At 39.9% G+C, this 19,571-nt stretch overlaps 1 non-coding gene across 1 annotated transcript; it reads left to right on the forward strand.

Moving 5' to 3' along the window:
* Nucleotides 1-805: 805 nt before the first annotated feature.
* On the forward strand, nucleotides 806-913 carry LOC130938376 (small nucleolar RNA R71). Its single transcript, XR_009069544.1, has one exon. It is a non-coding gene; the product is annotated as a small nucleolar RNA R71 (small nucleolar RNA).
* The last annotated feature ends 18,658 nt before the right edge of the window (nucleotides 914-19,571 follow it).

A 19,571-nucleotide genomic window follows, 5' to 3' on the forward strand; every position in this document is an offset into this window, starting at 1 on the left:
CCTCAGTGGCGTCCTCCTCCTCTCTTTCCTCTCCATATTCGGCCATGTCTATGGCTTTGCACTCTCCTTTTGGATTTTCTTCTGTATTACTTGGGAGAGTGCTAGGAGGGAGTTCGGTAACTTTCTTGCTCAGCTGACCCACTTGTCCTTCCAAATTTCTGATGGAGGACCTTGTTTCATTCATGAAACTTTGAGTGGTCTTTATTAGATCAGAGACCATTGTTGCTAAGTCAGAAGTATTCTGCTTAGAACTCTCTGTCTGTTGCTGAGAAGATGATGGAAAAGGCTTGCCATTGCTAAACCTGTTTCTTCCACCATTATTGTTATTGAAACCTTGTTGAGGTCTCTCTTGATTCTTCCATGAGAAATTGGGGTGATTTCTCCATGAAGAATTGTAGGTGTTTCCATAGGGTTCTCCTAGGTAATTCACCTCTTCCATTGAAGGGTTCTCAGGATCATAGGCTTCTTCCTCAGATGAAGCTTCCTTAGTACTGCTTGGTGCATTTTGCATTCCAAACAGACTTTGAGAAATCAAATTGACTTGTTGAGTCAATATCTTGTTCTGAGCCAATATGGCATTCAGAGTGTCAATCTCAAGAACTCCTTTCTTCTGACTAGTCCCATTGTTCACAGGATTTCTTTTAGAAGTGTACATGAATTGGTTGTTTGCAACCATTTCAATCAATTCTTGAGCTTCTGCAGGCGTCTTCTTCAGATGAAGAGATCCTCCAGCAGAGCTATCCAAAGACATCTTGGATAGTTCAGAGAGACCATCATAGAAAATACCTATGATGCTCCATTCAGAAAGCATGTCTGAGGGACATCTTCTGATTAATTGTTTGTATCTTTCCCAAGCTTCATAGAGGGATTCTCCATCCTTCTGTCTGAAGGTTTGGACTTCCACTCTAAGCTTACTCCATCTTTGTGGTGGAAAGAACTTTGCCAAGAAGGCATTGACTAGCTTTTCCCAAGAGTCCAGGCTTTCCTTAGGTTGAGAATCCAACCATATTCTAGCTCTGTCTCTTACAGCAAAAGGGAATAGCATCAGTCTATAGACCTCAGGGTTAACCCCATTAGTCTTGACTGTGTCACAGATTTGCAAGAATTCAGCTAAATACTGATGAGGATCTTCCATTGGAAGTCCATGGAACTTGCAATTCTGTTGCATTAGAGAAACTAATTGAGGCTTAAGCTCAAAGTTGTTTGCTCCAATGGCAGGGATAGAGATGCTTCTCCCATAGAAATCAGGAGTAGGTGCAGTAAAGTCACCCAGCACCTTCCTTGCATTGTTGGCATTGTTGTTGTTTTCGGCTGCCATGTGTTCTTCTTCCTTGAAGAATTCGGTCAGGTCCTCTAAAGAGAGTTGTGCTTTGGCTTCTCTTAGCTTTCTCTTCAGGGTCCTCTCAGGTTCAGGGTCAGCTTCAACAAGAATGCCTTTGTCTCTGCTCCTGCTCATATGAAAGAGAAGAGAAAAAGAAAAATGTGAAATCCTCTATGTCACAGTATAGAGATTCCTTGAGATGTCAGAGGAATAAAGAAAATAGAAAGAAGAAGGAGAAGAAGAATTCGAACTTTAATTAGATAAGGTTCGAATTGTGCATTTAGAAGGAGTGGTACTCCATAAATAGAAGGATGTGGGAAGGAGGGAAGAGAATTTTCGAAAATTCATTTAAAAGATTTTGAAAGCATTTTGAAAATTTGATTGATAATTTTCGAAAATCAAAAGTGAAAAAGAAATCAAGTGATTTTTGAAAAAGATTTTGAAATTAGAAATTAAAAAGATTTGATTGAAAACTATTTTGAAAAAAGATGAGGTTAAAAAGATTTGATTGAAAAGTTATGGCTTTAAAAAGATGTGATTGAGAAGATATGATTTGAAAACAATTTTAAAAGATATGTTTTGAAAACAATTTGAAAAGATATGATTTAGAAAATTAATGACTTGCCTAACAAGAAAAGATATGATTCAAACATAAAACCTTTCTTAATGGAAAAGGCAAAAAATGTTCAATCAAATCATTAATTGTTAGTAAGTATCTTTGAAAAAGGAAAGAAATTGAATTTGAAAATATTTGATTGAAAAGATATGATTTGAAAAAGATTTGGTTTTGAAAAACTTTGAAAACTTGAAAAAAAAATTGATTTTGAAAACAAAATCTTCCCCCTAGCACCATCCTGGCGTTAAACGCCCAGAATGGTATACATTCTGGCGTTTAACGCCCAAAATGCTACCTCTTTGGGCGTTAAACGCCCAACCAGGTGCCCTGGCTGGCGTTTAAACGCCAGTCTGCCTTCTTCACTGGGCATTTTTGAATGCTCAGCTTTTTCTGTATAATTCCTCTGCAGTATGTTCTGAATCTTCAATTCTTTGTATCATTGACTTGAAAAGACACAAATTAAAAATATTTTTGGATTTTTAATAATCAAAATGCAACAAGAATCAAATAACAATGCATGCAAAACACCAAACTTAGTAGTTTGTGTACTACTGACACTATATGAGACACAGAAATACTCAAGCCAAAAGAATTCAAAGATCAGAGTAAGAAATCATCAAGAATTACTTGAAGATCCTTAAGACACATGAATGAATGCATGTAATTGACACCAAACTTAAGATGAGATACTAGACTTAAGCAAGAAACAGCAAATATTTTTTTGGTTTTTATGATTTTGTAATTTTTTTGTGTTTTTCGAAAATTAAGTGGAAAAAGGTATCAAAATTCTTAATGAGAATTCCAGGAATCAGTGCAATGCTAGTCTAAGACTCCGGTCCAGGAATTAGACATGGCTTCACAGCCAGCCAAGCTTTCAAAGAAAGCTTCGGTCCAAAACACTAGACATGACCAATGGTCAGCCAAATCTTAGCAGATCACTACTCCAAGAGCAAAATTGATGAGAATCAACACGCTCCTGTGGTGATAAGTTGAAACCTCGGTCCAATCAGATTAGACATGGCTTCTCAGCCAGCCAGATTTCAACAAATCATCACGAAACTCTAGAATTCATCTTCAAGAATTTTGAAAAAAAAAAAATAAATACCTAATCTAAGCAACAAGATGAACCGTCAGTTGTCCAAACTAGAACAATCCCAGGCGTTGTTACCAAAAGCTTGCTCAAAACTTGAACAATCCCCGGCAACGGCGCCAAAAACTTGGTGCGCGAAATTGTGATCACTACAACTTCACACAACTAACCAGCAAGTGCACTGGGTCGTCCAAGTAATACCTTACGTGAGTAAGGGTCGATCCCACGGAGATTGTTAGCATTGAAGCAAGCTATGGTCATCTTGTAAATCTTAGTCAGGCAAACTCAATTGTATATGATGATGAACGAAAATAACATAAAGATAAAGATAGAGATACTTATGTATATCATTGGTGTAAGAGCTTCAGACAAGTGTATGAAGATGCCTTCCCTTCCGTCTCTCAGCTTTCCTACTGTCTTCATCCAATCCTTCTTACTCCTTTCCATGGCAAGCTCGTGTAGGGTTTCACTGTTGTCAGCAGCTACCTCCCATCCTCTCAGTGAAAGCGATTGCATATGTCCTGTCACGGCATAGCGGAATTCAGCTGTCGGTTCTCGGTCAGGCCAGAATAATATCCATCGATACTTTTGCGTCTGTCACTAACGCCCTAGCCTGCTAGGAGTTTGAAGCACGTCACAGTCATTCAGTCATTGAATCCTACTCAGAATACCACAGACAAGGTTAGACCTTCCGGATTCTCTTGAATGCTGCCATCAGTTCTTGCCTATACCACGAAGACTCTGATCTCACGGAATGGTTGGCTCGTTTGTCAGGCGAGCACTCGGTTGTCAGGCGATCAACCATGCATCGTGCAATCAGGAATCCAAGAGATATTCACTAAGCCTCAGATGCTTGTAGAACAAGAATGGTTGTCAGTCACCTTGTTCATGGGTGAGAATGGTGATGGGCGTCAATCATCACCTTCATCATGTTGAAGAACAAGTGATATCTTGGATAAAGAACAAGCGGAATTGAATGGAAGAACAATAGTAATTGCATTAATACTCGAGGTACAGCAGAGCTCCACACCTTAATCTATGGTGTGTAGAAACTCCACCGTTGAAAATACATAAGAACAAGGTCTAGGCATGGCCGAATGGCCAGCCTCCCAAAGAGGGTTCAATCATCAAAACATGATCGAAAAAGCTCTCTAATACAATAGTAAAAGGTCCTACTTATAGAAAACTAGTACATAGATGAGTAAATGACATAAAAATCCACTTCCGGGCCCACTTGGTGTGTGCTTGGGCTGAGCAATGAAGTAATTTCGTGTAGAGACTCTCCTTGGAGTTAAACGCCAGCTTTAGTGCCAGTTTGGGCGTTTAACTCCCAATCAGAATCAGGTGCCAGTTCCGGCGTTTAACGCTGGAATTTCTTGAGGTGACTTTGAACGCCGGTTTGGGCCATCAAACCTTGGGCAAAGTATGGACTATTATATATTGCTGGAAAGCCCAGGATGTCTACTTTCCAACGCCGTTGAGAGCGTGCCAATTGGGCTTCTGTAGCTCCAGAAAATCCACTTCGAGTGCAGGGAGGTCAGAATCCAACAGCATCTGCAGTCCTTTTGAGTCTCTGGATCAGATTTTTGCTCAGGTCCCTCAATTTCAGCCAGAAAATACCTGAAATCACAGAAAAACACACAAACTCATAGTAAAGTCCAGAAAAGTGAATTTTAACTAAAAACTAATAAAAATATACTAAAAACTAACTAGATCATACTAAAAATATACTAAAAACAATGCCAAAAAGCATACAAATTATCCGCTCATCAATTATCCGCTCATCAGGGTGGTGAAGTGATTGTTATCGATTCACCAGTCTCATCTGAGGGCAAATCTAAACCGCCATTTGAGGAAGAAACAAGCTCATTTACTACTGATTCAGTTGATTCACGTGCAGGTAGCATGATAGAACCTAGGAGGATTACTCTCCAGCAAGCTAGAGTCCTAGATTTTACACTGTAGCCGTATCAAGTGCATCACCCAACAGTGGCTGCAGATTTTGAACTGAAAACTGCACTAATCAACTTGCTACCCAAGTTTCATGGCTTACCTGCTCAAGAGCCTATTGAGCACCTTAGGGATTTCCAGACAGCCTGTTCTACTGTTAGGCGTCATGGTACGGATGAAACTCCTATTCTATTAACCGCCTTCCCATTTTCTCTTGAGGGAAAGGCGAGGGAATGGTACTACACCCAACCTGAAGCGACTGTTACTAACTGGGATACGCTTAGAAGAGAATTTTTGGAGAAATACTTTCCAGCTAAAGTTACTGATAGATTGAGGAAAGAAATTTCTATGATTATTCAAGGTGAATCCGAAACTCTCTACGAATATTAGGAGCGCTTCAACAATCTCCTGGATGCATGGCCCCATCACATGATCAACAAGATGGTGTTGATCAGCTACTTCACACAAGGCATGAAACCTCAGGATAAGACCACATTGGAAGGTGCTAGTAATGGTTCTATGAAAAAGTACAAGACCGAAGATGAAGCGTGGCAATTGATCAGCGACTTAGCTGAGTCCACTAGGAATCACAGGCATAGGCACAACCACTCAAAAGCTGTTGCTGAAGTTTCTTCCAGCAAAGAGACTACTGCTCTGACCCAGAGTATATATGAAATGACCAACCTACTGAAACAGATGCAGTTGAATCAACAACAAGCACAACAAGCTCAGCCTCCCCTGCCACAACAAAGCTAACAGTTGGTTCCATAGAGAGTATGCGGGATTTGTGCTGATTATAGTCATTATACTGATGAATATTCGTAGCTCCAAAAGGAGACAACACTGTGGTAGCCACTCACAACTTCTATGACTGCCCAAATCAAGGATACAGTCAAGGTGGCAACTATAACCATGGATGGCAGGACAATTTCAACCAAGGTTGGAGAGACAATTCTAACCATGGTTGGAGGGACAACTATAACAGAGGAGGCAGAGATAACAATAGAAACCAGATTGGAATAACAATAACAACAACAGACAGTAGAATCAGAACCAACCTTACAGAGCCCCTCACCAAAGACAGTCTCAAGGACCACAGCACAACGAACCACAAGTACCTCAGATCACTTATTCTAATTCTTCATCAAATGACGAGATGTTCTGTTCTCTTGCACAAGGACCACAAGACATGCATACGCAGCTGAATTCTATTTTAAATGGTCTAACTGCCACTTTACAAGCTCTTGTCTCCCGGTTAGATTCATCACCTAACCCCACCAATCAACCTTCAAGCTCCAGTGGAATTCCTTCTCAATCCCTACCTAGTCCCAAGGGTGGCATCAATGCCATCACTCTGAGGTCTGGAACCACATTGCAGGAGAGGAACCAGGAGGAGCCAAGCCCAACAGTACACGTCCCAACTGAGGATGTAGTGGAAGTGGAAGATGTTGAAGAGGAAGAGGACGTACAAAACATAGTTGCAGAAGAAGCAGCTCAACTACATAATGAAACACCAAAGGATGCAGAAGCCGCAAACAACGCCCTCCTTATTCCCTTCCCACAACTTGCAAAGAAGCCCAAAAAGCAGATGGAACTTGATCCCAAAATGGTAGAAATATTCAAAAAGGTTGAGGTAACTGGTGCACGAAATTTTAATCCCAATATCAAAATCAAGATTTCTTATGATTTCGTACCACTAACCAGCAAGTGCATAAGGTCGTCTAAGTAATACCTTACGTGAGTAAGTCGATCCCACGGATATTGTTGGTTTGAAGCAAGCTATGTTTATTTTATTATTCTTAGTCAGGATATCAAATATAATTATCAGTTTGAATTATTAGAAAAATGAAGGAGCGCGAAATAAATAATTGTTACTTTAATAATGGAGAATATGTTGGAGTTTTGGAGATGCTTTGTCTGCTTTATTTCAGCTTTTCTCTTGTAATCCTCTTCCCACACGCAAGGCTCCTTCCATGGCAAGCTATATGTAGGGTGTCACCGTTGTCAATGGCTACTTCCTATCCTCTTAGTGAAAATGGTCCAAATGCTCTGTCACAGCACAACTAATCAGCTGTTGGTTCTCGATCATGTCGGAATAGAATCCATTGATTCTTTTGCATTTGTCATCACGCCCAACACTCGCGAGTTTAAACTCATCACAGTCATCCAATCCCAGAATCCAACTCAGAATACCACCGACAAGGTTTAGACTTTCCGGATTCTCATGAATGCCGCCATCAATTCCAGCTTACCACGAAGATTCTGATTAAGGAATCTAAGAGATACTCATTCAATCTGATGTAGAACGGAGGTGGTTGTCAGGCACACATTCATGGATTGAGGAAGGTGATGAGTGTCATGGATCATCACCTTCTTCATAGTTAAGCGCGAATGAACATCTTAGATAAGAACAAGCGTGTTTGAATGGAAAACAGAAGTAATTGCATTAATTCATCGAGACGCTGCAGAGCTCCTCACCCCCAAAAATGGAGTTTAGAGACTCATGCCGTCAAAGAGTATATAATTCAGATCTGAAAATGTCATGAGGTACAAAATAAGTCTCTAAAAGTTGTTTAAATACTAAACTAGTAACCTAGGTATACAGAAAATGAGTAGACTAAGATAATTGGTGCAGAAATCCACTTCTGGGGCCCACTTGGTGTGTGTTGGGGCTGAGACTTAAGCTTCTCACGTGCCTGGGATTCTGGAGTTGAACGCCAGGTTGTAACATATTTTTGGCGTTAAACTCCAACTTGTAACCTGTTTCTGGCGCTGGACGCCAGACTGCAACATGGAACTGGCGTTGAACGCCAGTTTACGTCATCTATCTTCGCGCAAAGTATAGAATATTATATATTGCTGGAAAGCCCTGGATGTCTACTTTCCATCCCAATTAAGAGCGCGCCAATTGGACTCCTGTAGCTCCAAAAAAAATCCATTCCGAGTGCAGGGAGGTCAGAATCCAACAGCATCAGCAGTCCTTTTTCAGCCTAAATCAGATTTTTGCTCAGCTCCCTTAATTTCAGCCAGAAAATACCTGAAATCACAGAAAAACACACAAACTCATAGTAAATTCCAGAAATATGATTTTTGCTTAAAAACTAATAAAATTCTATTAAAAACTAATAAAAACACGCTAAAATCTATATGAAATTACCCCCAAAAAGCGTATAAAATATCCGCTCATCACAACACCAAACTTAAACTGTTGCTTGTCCTCAAGCAACTAGATAAATAAAAGAGGATAAAAAGAAATCAAGAAGCAATAATATCTCAGAGTTTTAAGTGAAGCTCAGATTCTAATTAGATGAGCGGGGCTAATAGCTTTTTGCTTCCAAACAGTTTTGGCATCTCACTTTATCCTTTAAAATTCAAAATGATTGGCATCCATAGGAACTCAGAATTCAGATAGTATTATTGATTCTCCTAGTTTAGTATGTTGATTCTTGAACACAGCTACTTTATGAGTCTTGGCCGTGGCCCTAAGTACTTTGTTTTCCAGTATTACCACCGGATACATAAATGCCACAGACATATAACTGGGTGAACCTTTTCAAATTGTGACTTAGCTTTGCTCAAGTCCCCAATTAGAGGTGTCCAGAGTTCTTAAGCACACTCTTTTGCTTTGGATCATGACTTTAACCACTCAGTCTCAAGCTTTTCACTTGGACTTGCATGCCACAAGCACATGGTTAGGGACAGCTTGATTTAGCCGCTTAGGCCTGGATTTATTTCTTTGGGCCCTCCTATACATTGATGCTCAAAGCCTTGGATCCTTTTCACCTTTTCCTTTTGGTTTAAAGGGCTATTGGCTTTTTCTACCTCTTTTGCTTTTTTTTTCGCAAGCTTGTTTTTCACTGCTTTTTCTTGCTTCAAGAATCAATTTCATGATTTTTCAGATCATCAATAACATTTCTCTTGTTCATCATTCTTTCAGGAGCCAACAATTTTAACATTCATAAAATTCAATATAAAAAATATGCACTGTTCAGGCATTCATTCAGAAGACAAAAAGTATTTCCACCACATATAAATAATTAGAACTTTCCTTATTAAGAACTCGAAAAAAATATTGCCTCTTTATTCTAAAAATCTACTATTTTATTCATGTTTGATGATGATGAGAAAAATAAATTATAGCTTAATTGGAGATAAAATCAAAATAGATATACTAATTACTACTACTAATATATAACTTCTAAGGTAAATTCATAATAAGAACAGTTATCACAGAGTTAAGGCAAAGATTAGGACTCAACAACCTTTATTTTGGGAAGTGGGTGTTCCTCTAGTCTGTGGGATACTTGATCCTTCAAGAGATAATTTCTGACGCTTCAGTTCCTTCAAGTCACATCCTTGCTCTTCCTGTTCCCTTAGGTGCCATGATCTTGATGAGTTTTAGCTCAGTGATCATGGCAAATCAAACCAAACTTAGAGGTTTGCTTGTCCTCAAGCAAAAGAAAGGATAGGAGAGGAATAGAGGGAGAGGCAATTTCGAAATTCAAAAGATATGATGAGTTGGATTGGAAAAAGATTTGTGTTTATGGATTAAGATACATTTGATATTTTTGAAAAAAAAGGGATTTTAGAAATTAGGATAAATTTTTTTTTAGAATTGAAGGATGAGAGTTTGTAACATGATTATGCAAGAAATCATGAATTTGAAACGGAAAAAAATTAAAAAATTGAAGTAAAAATGAATTTACCTCCTCCCCACCATCCTAGCGTTAAACGCCCAAACGCTGCATGTTTTAGGCGTTTAACGCCCATGTGCAGCTTCTCCTGAGCGTTCAACGCCCAGCTGTTGCTTCTTTCTGGTATTGAACGCCAGGAAGTCCTTTGTCACTGGACGTTTTTCTGAATGCCCAGGACGCTGTAAATCTGGCGTTGAATGCCCAGAAGGTGCTTCTTTCTGGCGTTCAACGCCCAGAAGATGCTCCTTTCTGGCATTTAACGCCCAAATGGCTATCCTTACTGGCGTTGAACGCCCAGTAGGTGCTTCTTTTGGGCGTTCAACGCCCAAAACAGCTTTTACTGGCTTTTTCGCACCAATGAGCTTCCTTTTTTGCTGTTTTATCCTTTGATTCCTTCTGTAACTCTGTGAACTTAAGCAGTTGCTATTTTACCTTGAAGATACTTAATATATACCAGTAAAAATTAATTAATTAACAAATAAGCTTTGTAAATGGCTGGGTTGCCTCCCAGCAAGCGCTTCTTTATTGTCTTTAGCTGGACTATTACTGAGTTTTATTTAAGTCTCAGTTTTGAGCATTCTTGCTCAAAATTGCCTTCAAGATAATGTTTGACTCTCTGTCCATTAACAATGAACTTTTTGTTTGAATCATTATCCTGGAACTCTACGTATCCATATGGTGACACACTTGTAATCACGTATGGTCCTCTCCACCGGGATTTTAATTTTCCGGGGAATAATCTGAGCCTAGAATTAAATAGCAGAACTTTCTGCCCTGGCTCAAAGACTCTGAATGACAATTTCTTATCATGCCATCTTTTTGCTTTCTCTTTGTAAATTTTTGCATTCTCGAAAGCATTGAATGTTGGCATTTAACTGGAGCAATTTCTTCCTCTAGCTCATTTAACTGGAGCAATCATTTTTCTCCAGCTAACTTAGCATCAAGGTTTAGGAATCTGGTTGCCCAGTAGGCCTTATGTTCCAGTTCCACTGGCAAGTGACATGCCTTTCCATACACAAGCTGGTATGGAGAGGTCCCAATAGGGGTCTTCAATGTTGTTCTGTATGCCCACAGAGCATCATCAGAGCTTCTTGCCCAATCCCTTCTATGGTTAATCACAGTCCGTTCCAGGATTCTTTTAAGTTCTCTATTAGAGACTTCAGCTTGCCCATTTGTCTGTGGATGATATGGAGTGGCCACCTTGTGGCTAACTCCGTATTGAACTAAAGCAAAATAAAGCTGTTTATTGCAGAAATAAGTGCCCCCATCACTGATTAATACTCTAGGGGTACCAAATCTACTGAAGATGTGTTTCTGGAGGAATTTTAGCACTGTCTTAGTATCATTAGTGGGTGTTGCTATAGCTTCTACCCATTTGGATACATAATCCACTGCCACCAGAATATAAGTGTTTGAGTATGATGGTGGGAATGGCCCCACGAAGTCAATACCCCATACATCAAACAACTCGATCTCCAAGATCTCTTGTTGAGTCATGGCGTAACTGTGAGGCAGATTGCCAGATCTTTGGCAACTATCACAATTGAGTACAAACACTCGGGAGTCTTTATAGAGAGTAGGCCAGTAGAAGCCACATTGGAGGACTCTTATGGCTGTTCGCTCACATCCAAAATGTCCTCCATACTGTGATCCATGGCAGTGCCAGAGGATCTTCTGTGCTTCTTCTTTAGGCACACATCTACGGATTACTCCGTCTGCACATCTCTTGAAGAGATATGGTTCATCCCAAAGATAGTACTTTGCATCCGTGATCAACTTCTTTGATTGCTGCCTACTGTACTCTTTGGGTATGAATCTCATTGCCTCGTAGTTTGCAATGTCTGCAAACCATGGCACTTCCTGGATGGCAAAGAGTTGCTGATGAGCGGATATTTTATACACTTTTTGGGGGTAATTTCATGTAGATTTTAGCATGTTTTAATTAGTTTTTAGGCAAAAATCATATTTCTGGACTTTACTATGAGTTTGTGTATTTTTCTGTAATTTCAGATATTTTCTGGCTGAAATTGAGGGAGCTGAGCAAAAATCTGAGTTAGGTTGAAAAAGGACTGCTGATGTTGTTGGATTCTGACCTCCCTGCACTCGAAATGGATTTTTTGGAGCTACAGGAGTCCAATTGGCGCGCTCTCAAAGGCGTTGGAAAGTATACATCCAGGGCTTTCCAGCAATATATAATAGTCCATACTTTGCGTGAAGAAAGACGACGTATCTTGGCGTTGAACGCCAAGTACATGCTGCTGTCTGGAGTTAAACGCCAGAAACACGTCATGATCCGGAGTTGAACGCCCAAAACACGTTATAACTTGGAGTTCAACTCCAAGAAAAGCCTCAGTTCGTGGATAGCTTGAGTCTCAGCCCCAGCACACACCAAGTGGGCCCCAGAAGTGGATTTCTGCACCAATTATCTTAAGTTTACTCATATTCTGTAAACCTAGGTTACTAGTTTACTATTTAAACAACTTTTAGAGAATTATTTTGTATCTCATGACATTTTCAGATCTGAATTACATACTTTTTGATGGCATGAGTCTCTAAACTCCATTGTTGCGGGTGAGGAGCTCTGCAGCGTCTCGATGAATTAATACAATTCCTTTGTTTTCCATTCAAACACGCTTGTTCTTATCTAAGATGTTCATTCGCGCTTAATTATGGAGAAGGTGATGATCCGTGACACTCATCACCTTCCTCAATCCATGAACGTGTGCCTGACAACCACCTCTGTTCTACATCAGATTGAATGAGTATCTCTAAGATTCTTTAATCAGAATCTTCGTGGTATAAGCTAGATTGATGGCGGCATTCATGAGAATCCGGAAAGTCTAAACCTTGTCCGTGGTATTCCAAGTAGGATTCTGGGATTGAATGACTGTGACGAGCTTCAAACTCCTGAAGGCTGGGCGTTAGTGACAGACGCAAAAGAATCGATGGATTCTATTCCAACCTGATTGAGAACCGACAGATGATTAGCCGTGCTGTGACAGAGCATAGGAACGTTTTCACTGAGAGGATGGGAGGTAGCCATTGACAACGGTGACACCCTACATAGAGCTTGCCATGGAAGGGACCTTGCGTGTGGGAAGAGGATTTCAAGGAAAAGTAGAAATTCAAAGGACAAAGCATCTCCAAAACTCCAACATATTTCTCATTACTGCACAACAAGTAACAATTTGATTCTCTTTTATTTTTCTAATAATTCCAGACACTTTTACTTCTTACAATTAAATCCAAATAATCTTATTGGCTTCCTAACTAAGATTAATAAAATAAACATAGCTTGCTTCAAACCAATAATCTCCGTGGGATCGACCCTTACTCACGTAAGGTATTACTTGGACGACCCAGTGCACTTGCTGGTTAGTTGTGCGAATTGCCAAAGAGTTAGATTGCATTTCGTGCACCAATTGCTCATCAGGAAAGGTCTCAGAGATCTCAGTAAGAGGGAGGGACGCCCCTTCTACTGGTTCTATTCGGGATAGGTGATCTGCTACTTGGTTCTCTGTCCCTTTTCTGTCTCTTATTTCTATATCAAACTCTTGCAGAAGCAACACCCATCTGATGAGTCTGGGTTTTGAATCCTGCTTTGTGAGTAGATATTTAAGAGCAGCATGATCAGTGTACACAATCACTTTTGATCCTACTAAATAGGATCTGAATTTGTCAATGGCGTAAACCACTGCAAGTAGCTCTTTTTCTGTGGTTGTGTAGTTCTTCTGTGCGTCATTTAAAACACGACTGGCATAGTAAATGACGTGCAGAAGCTTGTCATGTCTCTGTCCCAACACTGCACCAATGGCATGATCGCTGGCATCACACGTCAGTTCAAATGGTAATGTCCAGTTTGGTGCAGAGATGATTGGTGCTATGACCAATTTACCTTTTAGAGTCTCAAATGCCTGCAGACACTCCTGATCAAAGATAAATGGTGTGTCAGCAGCTAGCAGATTACTTAGAGGTTTGACGATTTTTGAAAAATCCTTTATAAACCTCCTATAGAATCCTGCATGCCCCAGAAAGCTTCTAATTGCCTTAACATTGGCTGGTGGTAGTAATTTTTCAATTACCTCTACCTTAGCTTGATCCACTTCTATTCCCTTGTTCGAGATTTTGTGCCCAAGGACAATTCCTTCAGTCACCATAAAGTGACATTTCTCCCAGTTTAAAACTAGGTTGGTCTCTTGGCACCTCTTTAGAACAAGTGCTAGATGGTCAAGACAGGAGCTGAATGAGTCTCCAAATACTGAAAAGTCATCCTTGAAGACTTCCAGAAATTTTTCCACCATATCAGAGAAAATTGAGAGCATGCATCTTTGAAAGGTTGCAGGTGCATTGCATAGACCAAAAGGCATCCTTCTGTATGCAAATACTCCTGATGGGCATGTGAATGCCGTTTTCTCTTGATCTTGGGGATCTACTGCAATTTGATTATAACCTGAATATCCGTCCAGGAAGTAGTAGTATTCATGACCTGCCAGTCTTTCTAGCATCTGGTCTATGAATGGTAAAGGAAAATGATCCTTTCTGGTAGCTGTATTGAGCCTTCTATAATCAATACACATACGCTACCCTGTAACTGTTCTTGTAGGAACCAGTTTATTTTTTTCATTATGAACCACTGTCATGCCACCCTTCTTAGGGACGACTTGGACAGGGCTTACCCAGGGGCTATCAGAAATAGGATAAATAATCCCAGCCTCTAGTAATTTAGTGACCTCTTTCTGCACCACTTCCTTCATGGCTGGATTCAGCCGCCTTTGTGGTTGAACCACTGGCTTGGCGTCACCCTCCAATAGGATTTTGTGCATGCATCTGGCTGGGCTAATGCCCTTAAGATCACTGATGGACCATCCAAGATTTGTCTTGTGTGTCCTTAGCACTTGAATTAGTGCTTTCTCTTCCTGTGGCTTTAAGGTAGAGCTTATGATCACAGGAAAGGTGTCACCTTCTCCCAGAAATGCATATTTCAGGGATGGTGGTAATGGTTTGAGCTCAGGTCTGGGAGGTTTCTCCTCTTCCTGAGGGATTTTCAGAGGTTCTATTATTCTCTCTGGTTCCTCCAGATCAGGCTGAACATCTTTAAAGATATCCTCTAGCTCTGATTCTCTCAGCCATATTGACCTCTTTTACCAGAGAGTCAATAATATCAATGCTCATGCAGTCATTTTGGGTGTCTGGATGTTGCATGGCTTTGACAACATTCAACTTGAACTCATCCTCATTGACTCTCAAGGTTACTTCCCCTTTTTGAACATCAATAAGGGTTCGGCCAGTTGCTAGGAAAGGTCTTCCCAGAATGAGAGTTGCACTCTTGTGCTCCTCCATTTCCAGCACCACAAAGTCAGTAGGAAAGGAAAATGGCCCAACCTTGACAATCATGTCTTCAATCACGCCTGATGGGTATTTAATGGAGCCATCAGCAAGTTGAATACATATCTGGGTTGGTTTAACTTCATCAATCAACCCAAGCTTTGTTTGTGATAATAGATGCAGGTATTAGGTTGATACTTGCCCCAATATCACATAGAGTTTGCTTGGTACAAGTACCCTCTAATGTGCATGGTATCATAAAGCTTCCGGGATCTTTAAGCTTCTCAGGTAAGCTTTTCAGAATGACTGCACTGCATTCTTCAGTGAGGTAAACTTTTTTAGTTTCCCTCCAATCCTTCTTATGACTTAAGATTTCTTTCAAAAACTTAGCATAAGAGGGTATTTGCTCAAGTGCCTCTGCAAACGGAATCTTTATTTCAAGAGTCCTGAGATAGTCTGCAAAGCGGGCAAATTGCTTATCCTGTTCCGCTTTGCGGAGTTTCTGAGGATAAGGCATTTTGGCTTTGTATTCCTCAACCTTAGTTGCTGCAGGTTTATTGCCTACAGATGTGGGTTGAGAAGCCTTTTTAGATGGGTTATTATCAGCACTTGTATGTGTCTGATCCCCCACTGGCATTTGAATGCCAGGGGTGGAAGCTGGAGTGGCGTTAGACGCCAACTCCTTACTTGTTTCTGGCGTCTGAACACCAGAACTGTGCTCCCTTTAGGCGTTCAACGCCAAATCATTGCTTGTTTCTGGCGTTGAACGCCAGGACTGAGCATGGTTTGGGCGTTCAACGCCAGCTTTCCACCCATTCTCTGGTGTTTGAGCGCCAGAATTATTCCTCTCTGGGCTCTTATTGTCTTCAGAGGGATTTTGGGTAGTTTGCTCATTTCTTGGCTTCCTGCTATCTTGAAGTGATGTTTTTAATGTTTTCCCACTTCTTAATTGAACTGCTTGGCACTATTCTGTTATTTGTTTTGATAGCTGCTGTTCTGTTTGCTTCAACTGTACTTCCATATTCATATTAGCCATTCTTGTTTCTTGTAATATCTCCTTGAATTCGGCTAATTGTTTTGTTAGAAAATCCAATTGCTGATTGAATTCTGTAACTTGTTCTGCTGAACTCATTTCAGCAGTTACTGTTTTAGCCTCTTCTTTCATGGAAGGTTCACTGCTTAGGTACAGATGCTGATTTCTGGCAACTGTATCAATGAGCTCTTGAGCTTCTTCTATTGTCTTTCTCATGTGTATAGATCCACCAGCTGAGTGGTCTAGAGAAATCTGAGCTCTTTCTGCAAGCCCATAGTAGATGATGTCTAACTGCACCCTGACAAACCCCATTTTGACGGTTTATCTTGTATTGATTTTAGGGGATTTTATAACCTTTTACCCTCATTTATCCATTGAAATAGCATGGTTTTGTATATTCTCCTTTAATTGTGCTTAAGAGTGAAAACATGCTTTTTAGGTCTTAAAATAGCTAAATGTAATTTACCTTGATTCCATTAGATGCCTTGATATGTTTGTTAAGTGATTTCAGATTTAGGAGGCAAAGATTGGATCAAGGGAATGAAGAAAAAGCATGTAAAGTTGGAGAACTCATGAAGAAATGATGGAACCAAAAAGCTGTCAAGCCTGACCTCTTCGCACTTAATTGACCATAACTTGAGCTATAGAGGTCCAAATGATACGGTTTCAGTTGGGTTGGAAAGCTAACATCCAGGGCTTCGAAATGATATAAAATTTGCCATATGTTGCTTCGCGTTCAGGGGCGCGCCCGCGCACTTTGCGCGCGCGCGCCAATTTTGTCCGTGGCCCACTTTAATGAAATCATCCCCAGCGGTTTTAGGAGCTTTGTGGGCCCAATCCAACTCATTTCTGATGCTATTTAAGCCAAAGATTGAAGGGGAATCAACTGACTTTACCACATGTTAGTTACCATTAGTGATAGTTTAGTTTTAGAGTTAGTTTCTAGAGAGAGAAGCTCTCACTTCTCTCTAGGATTAGGATTAGGATTAGTTCTTAGATCTAGGTTTTAATCTTTGCTTTCTTCCACTTCTATCTCTCAATTCTTTGTTGCTACATTCATCTTCTTCTACTCTTTTGTTGTAATTTCCTTTATGTTCTTATATTTTGTTGTAGATCTAGTATTGTTCCTTCTACATTCTTCCAATTCAATAAGAGGTAATTCATAATAAATGTGTCTTCTTTGCTTTTCTATTGTTGATCTCTTATTTTTGTAGTTGTAGATTCCTTTAATTCTTGCATTTAATAATGTTTACTTCTATTGCACTCTATGTGTTTGTTGAAATGCCTCTTCTAGATATAGTATAGATTTTTGTTCCTCTTGGCCTAGGTAGAGTAATTAGTAACACTTGAGCTATCTAATTCCTTTGTTGATTGATAATTGGAGAGATTGCTAATTGGTTTGGAGTGCACTAAAGCTAGTCTTTCCTTGGGAGTTGGCTAGGACTTGTGGCTCAAGTCAATTCATCCACTTGACTTTCCTTTCTTTAGTAAGGGTTAACTAAGTGGTAGCAATGAAAAATTCTCATCACAATTGAGAAGGATAACTAGGATAGGACTTCTAATTTTCATACCTTGCCAAGAGCCTTTTATAGTTGTTAGTTTATTTTCATTGCCATTTACTTTCATGCCTCTTATCAAAATCCCAAAACAACTCAAACCAATAACAAGACACTTTATTGTAATTCCTAGGGAGAACGACCCGAGGTTCCAATACTTCGGTTTATAAATTTAAGGGTTTGTTTTAGTGACAAACAACTTTTTGTATGAAAGGATTAGTGATTGGTTTAGAAACTATACTTGCAACGAGAATTCATTTGTGAATTCTAAACCGTCAAAAATCCAATCATCAAAATGGCACCGTTGCCGGGGAATTGCAATGGTGTTGTGTTATTGGTTATTGTATATATGTGAATATTGTAAATATGTTTGCTTTTTGCTTCTTTGTTAGTTTTTAGTTTGTTCTCTTTATTTGTTTCTATTTTTTATTTTTGCCCTCTCTTGCTATCATGAATTCTCATTTTGGCTATGAGTGTGATTACAACTATGTTGTAGGTGATGAGAACTTCAATGAAGAGATGCATCAAGGATGGGACAATCAAAGGTGGGAGGAGCCATATGCATATGATCAATCTTCATGGCAACAACCTCCACCAATGCACTATGAAGAAGAGCCATTTTTTGATGCATATCAATCCAATGGCTATGGTGAATCTCCTTGTGACTTTCAAGAACCACCACCATATGCCTATGATTTATATCCTCAATATGAGCCTCAACCACACTCACAAGCCTATTTTCACCAACCACCTTCATATGACCCTAATCCATATCCATCCTACCAACAACCATATGAGCCATATGAACCACACATAGAGCTACCACCACCCCAACATTAACATTATCAAGAGCCACCCCCTCCATATTATTACCAAGATGAACCACCTCCAATATACAAAAATTTTCAACCACAAGATGAATACTACTTTCCACCACAACCTCCCATGGAAGAATACTCATATCCATTGATCCAAGAGCCACATGATCCTAATCATATTATCCAAGAGGAACAAGAGACAAGGGATCATCTCAAGGAAGCATTGGATCAATTTCAAGCAACCATGGAGTGTTTTGTGCAACAAGTGGAAAGAATGGAAAACATTGAACCACCATAACTCTACCAAGAAGAACCACCTTCCTACTATGAACCCTTCCCCCAAAATGATGAATCCTTCCACCCACCCCAATCTCTAATGGATGAAACCCTTGGTGTTCTTGTTCAAGGGCAAGAAGAGATGCAAAGGGATGTGCAAAATTTTATGGCCGCCTTGGATGCGGTAACAAATCAATTAGCCTCCCAATGCTTGAACACTCAAGGAACTCCCATGGCTACATGTGGAGAATCGAATGAAGAACATAGCATGAAGGAGAGATTGGAAACTCAGGTGGGAAATGAAGGAAGTTACTTTGTATTGGAACAATTGGAGGAAGCTTTAATTGTTGAAGACAAGGAAGAAGTGGTAGAAGACTTAGGAGATGCGGAGCCTCCATGGGAACATAAAGTTAAAGAAAACCCCTACAAGATGATTGAAATTGATGCTAGGGAGGAAAGTGTACACCTTCCAAGGCATATTCCATATGAAGACTTGGATGGGATAGAGAAAGAATTGAGTTCCCTTGGTGATGAAGATCAAGCATCAAGTCTTAGTGGTGAAGAATCCTTTGAGCATGAAGAACCTTCTCCGGTTGGATTTGAAAGCGTTAAGGAGGTAAATTTTTCTCATCCTCCCTATTATGATTTGAGTAAAGGAAAAGGTTTAGATAAAATTGTTAAACAAAGGATTGAGATTAAGAGATCTTGTGAAGAGGTGGAAGTCCCTAGAAATGGAAGAACGAGGGTTGGTTATGCTTTGTCAAGATCTTTGGAAGCATCTTTACCTAGGTTGCCATCTACACCTTCATTTGAGTGGGTGAAATTCATTTCTATTAGTTTTATTATCCCACTTGAATATGGTTTGCTTGAAACGGATGGCCAACTTAGGGAA

Source organism: Arachis stenosperma, chromosome 6, assembly GCF_014773155.1.
Source record: "Arachis stenosperma cultivar V10309 chromosome 6, arast.V10309.gnm1.PFL2, whole genome shotgun sequence".
Classification (NCBI taxonomy): Eukaryota; Viridiplantae; Streptophyta; class Magnoliopsida; order Fabales; family Fabaceae; genus Arachis; species Arachis stenosperma.